The sequence below is a fragment of the Perissodus microlepis genome, chromosome 17 (genome assembly GCF_051167445.1).
Source record: "Perissodus microlepis isolate ML-2025 ecotype Zambia chromosome 17, ASM5116744v1, whole genome shotgun sequence".
Taxonomy (NCBI): Eukaryota; Metazoa; Chordata; class Actinopteri; order Cichliformes; family Cichlidae; genus Perissodus; species Perissodus microlepis.
In genome coordinates, this window is record NC_140477.1 from 1,350,368 (window position 1) to 1,357,252 (window position 6,885).

Genomic DNA, 6,885 nt, shown 5'->3' on the forward strand with positions numbered 1-6,885 from the left:
CAAAGTTTTAACCAGTTTTGTGATTCAATCTAACAGACGACTTAGCAAAGAGCCAATTTTATTTTATTTTATTTTATTTTGTTGAATCTATGAAAAATGTCAATGATTGCACAATTCGACAGCATGAAATTGGAGCAACAAGGTGAAAAAGTAAATAGCTTAAAACTCGGCAGAGTTCAAAATCTGACTGAAAGACACATCTGACCCTTCAGTTGGCCTTTCTACTATTTACTGGAACCTCAGCTGGTCTCAGTGGAAAGGTGGCTTCAAGACGCCGTTCACAAGGAAAGGAAACGGTGGGAGAAAATGCTCAGGTATGCCACATCACACAATACCTGGACTGAAAAATCAGTGGCTACAGGTTAATAATTAAAGTAATTACAGATGTCAGGAGAGACGTACAACCGTGAGTGTCTACAGCAGGGGTGTCCAACTCCAGGCCTCGAGGGCCGGTGTCCTGCAGGTTTTAGATTCACCCTGGGTCACATGTTGAGGAGGTCATTTAGCCATTTAAATCAGCTGTGTTGGATCAAGGACACATGTAAAACCTGCAGGGCACCGGCCCTCGAGGCCTGGAGGTGGACACCCCTGATGTTTTCTGAGGTCACAGATCAGTGGAGCTGAGCGCTGTTTTCCTACAGACTTCTTCTGTATAACTAGACTAGTAGACTTTCTGAAAACAGAGGCCACGTAGAGAAAGAGATTATTTTCATTGGCCAAAATCTTCATATATGGTCTGCGAGTACTTGTGGATTTAAACACTGTTCGAGCTCTACTTATTAATCAGCACTCGATTAATAGCTAAGCTACATAAATCTGATCGCAGTTCCATACATCAGAAATATTATATTTTAGTTATTCAGAGGCTGTTTAAGGATACTGGGTAGTTTAAACATGTGCACTGTGGGGAAAACTCAGATAATAGTTGTACAGTCTGTTATTATGTACTATGTGCTGCGTGTGGGTTTAGACGACTGAATTTAACAAGATTTAAGCAGACGTGTGATGAGATATACGGCTGATTTCCGACCCCTCCACACTTTAAAGCAAGAACCTGGTGAGCAAATCTAATCAGCATCATCACCTTTAACCTTCAGTCGATGTCTCCTTTCTTTTATGTGATATAACATTAACCATGAACACCGACAGGTTACTCTGCTTACGCTCCCTCCTCTGTGGGTCAGCTACATGAATCCCATGAATGCATCGCACGGATGAGAAGAAAAACACTGAAGGTGAAAGTGGACTATGGCACGACAAAATGTTGTTATCACTGAGTAAGTATCTCCATGCTGCTGCTGAAGTAACCCTACAGCACACGAAAAGTTACCTCATTAAACATTAACCTGGATTAATCTGCCCATCAAATCCAAGTTCTCATGTTATTCTGGATCATCCAGGCCCGCTTTAAACCTCGATGAACAATCCTGCAGTTTTAACTCACTGATAGAAACGAGGTCAGTTATTGTCCTGAGATATTTCATCACTGAAACTGTAACTGTGCATGTTTTCACTTCATATAGTACAGTTGGTGTCATTTCCATTGTGTGTAGTTTATAATGATGACAAATGTCCTTACCTGTACTGTGTGTGTTCCTGCTGCACTTCATTACTTTTTATCAGGATAGCACCAAATAAACTGGCCCAGTAGGCGTTACTGTGGCTTAGAGTGAGATTTGTGATGTGGTAAAATACAGAATTGTTTGGGGGGTAAATATCAAAGGAACTTTTCCCACTTTTACAATCATCAATCTTTTTCTCGCCTGTTGTATAAATTCCAATGTGACTGTTTTCATTGATGCTAACATTGAAAGTAAATTGAAGGGTGATGCTGCTGCCAAGGATCCCGATGACTTGTGCATGGCTGGGGTCTGTATGGAGACAGAAATGACAGTAAAACACTAAGTAGCAGCAAAACAGTTACTTAGTTATAAACAATGTGACACATTCAAAGGCCACTGTACATTTTGTACTTATTTCATAACAATATGTACAGTAGGGGAGAGTGGGGTGAGCTGTGCCAGCTCTTACCTAACGTGACTTTAAAGTGAGGCCATGACAGTAATGCTTCCAACTAAAACATGTACGTATGTTTCAGGATGTTGTCCGTCCCTGGGAACAGTCACTGTGGATCTGATATATAGTTTTAAAGAAATATAGCTGTGCAGCACAGTGGTTAGCGCTGTTGCCTCACAGCAAGAAGGTCCTGAGTTCAATTCCACCATCAGGCTGGAGTTTGCATGTTCTCCCTGTGTTTGAGAACTGCTCCGGCTTCCTCCCACAGTCCAAAGACATGCAGTTTGTGGGGATAGGTTAATTAATAAATCTAAATGTTTTGCCCTATGACAGCTGGGACAGGCTTCCCCGTGAGCCTGAAAAGGAGAAGCGGAAGCGAATAAATGGATGAGAAATATAGCTTTGTGGAAAAAAACAAACGGTCTTGCATCATAAGGGTAAGTATGAAAGTAAAACGATGTAATGTACGAAAGCTGGACAAATTCAACACAAAATTACTTTTCTAAGGTTTACTTAAAGTTATTTTACAACATCAAAGGCCAATTTTACACAAGTCTATTTTGCCACATGAGCACATCTGTGCTCCGTGCAAGACCCAGCAACACATGAACACGCATTCAGAACAAATTTAAATTCAAATGAAGATGAAATGAGCTGCAATTCTCTTCACATATCTGGCCTACTCCATAACATCCTTGTTGATGGTACCCACTGCTCCCTTCCACCAGTGTTGGCACCATCAACCTTCTCAAACAACCAGTGTAGTGGTAGGATTTGGTTTTGCACACAGTTACTTTCAGATTTACATAAGTTGAAGCTTTACGCTCTAAATAAGTACCAACTTTGTTTCCCTCTGAACTATCTGCACTTTGATAACTCATAATGAGAATTTCTGAGGAAATAATTATTAAATCAATAATTATTGATTCTATATAAAAAGCCTTTAGGGCATAGTTTGGGTCTGAGACACCAGGTTGGACTCTGGCTGCGTTAGGTTTGGTTTTTGCTTTTGACACTATTACATGCAACATTTTCCACTCATCCATCCCTTCACACACCACTGATGGTACTGATTACACACACCACTGTTTGTTTTTTGACTCGTGGGGGCTCGTCCATTTGCGTTTGATTTATTGGTTGCCGTTTTGGGTTTGGTTGTGTGGATCTGGTCCCAGTATGGTGGGTTTGTTGATTGATTTGTGTGGCCTCTTAGCAGTGATTGCAGGCTTCTCTGGGGTGATAAGTGTTTTGTGGAGTCTCCCTTTGCAGGTGAAGCAGCGTGTTCCTTTTGGACTTGTTGGTTTGTTTTTTTGGTTTTGTTTTTTTTTGTGCGGTTAGAGCATTCGTCTCGGGGACACTTCCAGGGCTGTCAGGTGAGTACCCAGCTGGCTGGGGGCTTAACCGGGTTACTGGGTTGAGTGTTTAAAGAGCCCGCCGCTAATCTGCATGAAGACTAGGGTTATGGTGTAGGTAAGTTGGGGTAGGCAGGTTAGTATGGGGGCTCTAACTGTTTTAGTGACATCACTGTAAGTTGTAACACTCATCCAATTCCAACCCCGACCTAACCAAGCATCCTATTACCTCCGTGAACAAATCGCCCCGTTTCACTGAACGCTTCCTTTATCCCATATACAAAGATCGATACACATCACAACGTTTGACAAAAGGCTAAAATTATCTGTCTTGTTTTTCAACTAAATATGAGGTTTTCAATTACAATTATAATGTTCTTGATTTATCTTTTTTTGTTTTTAAAGTTCTCCAGTGCCTCGGGCACGGCACAGTCCAACAAAACACTCCCCATGGTTCACTGTTTCTATGATTTTGTGGGAAATCACAAAGCTCGTGTTCACTGCTCCATCCAGTGATGTTTAAAGGTTGGTAAAAAGCTCCTCTCCAGGTTTGCGAGCATATTCAGCGGTTGAGCTTCATATGTGTACAGAAATAAGTGCAAACCACAGAAAGATATTCACAGATTGCAACAGAAGCTGCACCTCCTCTTCATATACATGCTGAAAAAATGAACCACTGAAACTTAAAACACTGCATCTACTTTTTTTCATACGAAGCTTTGAAACAAATGCTGCGTGCTGTGCAGCTCAGTTTTTGTCTCAGATTAAGACACATGTAAAGTGAAGTTTGATCATAAGATTTTACTTTAATGAAAAAACTAGCATCTTTTAATTTTTAACGTTCAGGAATAAAAAATCTGCCTCCAAAAAATGTTGCCTTTTTAAAATCAGGATATTTACTGTCGCTGACTATGCAGATGCAAACATGGCCTCCTCGACCAATTAGATGACTTTCCTGCTAAGGCCCAAGGTACAGGTGTTGTGGGCTCACCGGAAGAATTGAGGGTCACTGAAGCACTCAGACAGTGTGTGGGAGTGGGAAGGAGGGCCCGAGTGCAAACACGGAAGAACACAGAACCGAGTTAAAACAAAAGGCGAGGCGTTTATCATAGGTTTAACTTTATTTTGTCACGGCGGGGTGCGCCGGTTTGTTCGGAAACAGGGCCCAAAAGCAGATGCTGACAGAGGAGTTGCAGGTTAACAAAACGCGAGCCTTTACTTTGGCTGATGGTAGAAATAAATGAACACTATGAAAATCTTTGACTGGAAATACCAAAATATGGTGAGAAAAACAGACAACCTGACAAAGACATACAGAAAACAGAGGACTTAGATACACACAAAGGTGATCAGGGGAAATGGGAACACATGAGGAAACAGCTGACTAACAGGAACATAATGGCAGGACAGGGGAAGTGAAACTAACTACAATGTGCAAAGAACACAAGACTCCTTCAAAATAAAACAGGAAACATGTAGAAAAATACAATAAACAACGAAATAAAACTAACACTGGGTCACATAAGTACAATGACAAATTTGACAGTAAGAGCTGGAATATTTCCGTTGTAAGGATATCGAACCAGTAGTTCCATCATAACTGTTTGTATGTTCATCTAAATATTTGTTTCTACCTAAAAATAACTGAACAAAGACAGCTGCACTCATGTAGACGTGAACTGAAAGTTAGACTGTTTAAATTTTAATGACAAACTCAATGAAATCATTGAAATACTGATTGTTTAGTAATATAACAGCTGATTATCACAAGAAGGTGACTGTAGAGTTTTCAGAAAGATTACATGTTAGATTTACACTTATGACAGAAATATGACTTCAGTTATGAAAAAACATTACAGTTTGTGTTATCAGATAACCTATGAATGGCTTCATATACCTCATGTGTCCTTACACTTATTGTGTCATTACTCATGTCAGAATTGTCCTCATATGGTTCACTTTTTATACAGTTAAACGACGCACTGTAATGCTGTCTCCATAACGCTGCAATGTTATCTGCCCCAGAAACACCTTCAACAGTTGATGGCAGAGATGGTTTCCACCACCATCACCCACACATGCAGGGCCTTGGGGTAAAGGTGTGTCACCAGGGTGCAGGGGAGGCATCCCCCCCCTCTGTCCCCTTCTGGCTGCCTGTGCCTCAATTTTATCTCACAACTTAGACAGCTACATTACTCACACTCTCATAAGACATACATATAGGATCTTGGGGGTGGGCACGCTACACGGACTCCAAAAGACCATCAGGGTGTACACGTAGACACTGAGGGCTATCAGGAGGGGCTATGCGCTTACCTGCTGCTCTCTGGCAGGTAGCTCCATGCCCTCCTGGGTTTTAAAGGCACCTTAGAACACACATACATCAACACTACATATGAGCGGGTGGAGGGAGGTTTGGAGTCTTCACACACCCCCGTTCTCTGCTGCCTGTTGGAGTGGGGGGGCTGGGAGGAGGAGTTGGCCGTCCGACTGGGGTCTGGAGTGTGGGGCCTCCCTGCTGCTGCCGAGTCGGGGCGGTCTGCTTCTCCCCACCCCAGGGAAAAGGGTAACACCACCTGGGTCTGGGTGCAGTTCCCCCTCCAGGGGCAAAGGTACCTAGACCCGGTTCTTAGTACGCTTGGGGAGTGTGATTGTGTGTACAGTGTCTCTCTATGTCTGTCTCCACGTTGGGTGAGTGTTGAGTAATTGCATATGAGAGCATGAGGGTGGGAATGGATGTTTGTATCTGTGTGTGCCTGTTTGTCTGTGTCCATATGTCAGGTCGGGTATCAGACGCCACCTCTCTGGGGACATCTCAGGTCCTCCAAGGTTTGGAGGCCTATCTCCCCCCACCACTTCCCCTGCCGGTGGCAGACGCCCTCAGACATCGGTGCGTTGGTGGTTCTTTGTGTCCGAGGATGGGCGTCCAGGTACACACCGGCTCACTCCTTGGCGGCTGCTTATCGGGGCCTGGAGCCTGGGGCTCGCTCGGGCCACTTCGGGGGTGGGGTGCCCTCGGCCTCTCGGCCTGGGGCTCGGTCACTCTGGCGCAGCTGGCTGCCGGCGGAGCTCACGGGCGCGTCGCTGCAACCCCCCCCGGCTTCTGCTCCGCGGCTGCTGAGTGACCCCTCATCTGGGGCTCTCCTCAGCTCTTTCTGGGACAGTGGCACGGCTGCCCCTCTGTTGGTCTTCCTTGGTCTCTTGTGTTCTGGGGGCCTCTGGATGTCTGGAGTTTTGATCTCCTCCATACCTGCTTCATGCCCTGGAGGACGGGGCTGTGGCCCCCCCACACCCTCTAGCAGATCATTACATGAAGGAACCTTTTAAAAACAAGCGCGTCCATGCTCACAGGTGTACACACGGGTGCTCACACACACAAACTACACCCTTTTTGGCTCCTACCTCAAAGCACACTGTGCGCTGTCGATCTTACGTGCTGCACAATAATGTTTAATATTTAGTATTTACTGTTATAGTCCCATAGATCATCGTGATGTTGTTGTTTATTATATTGCTC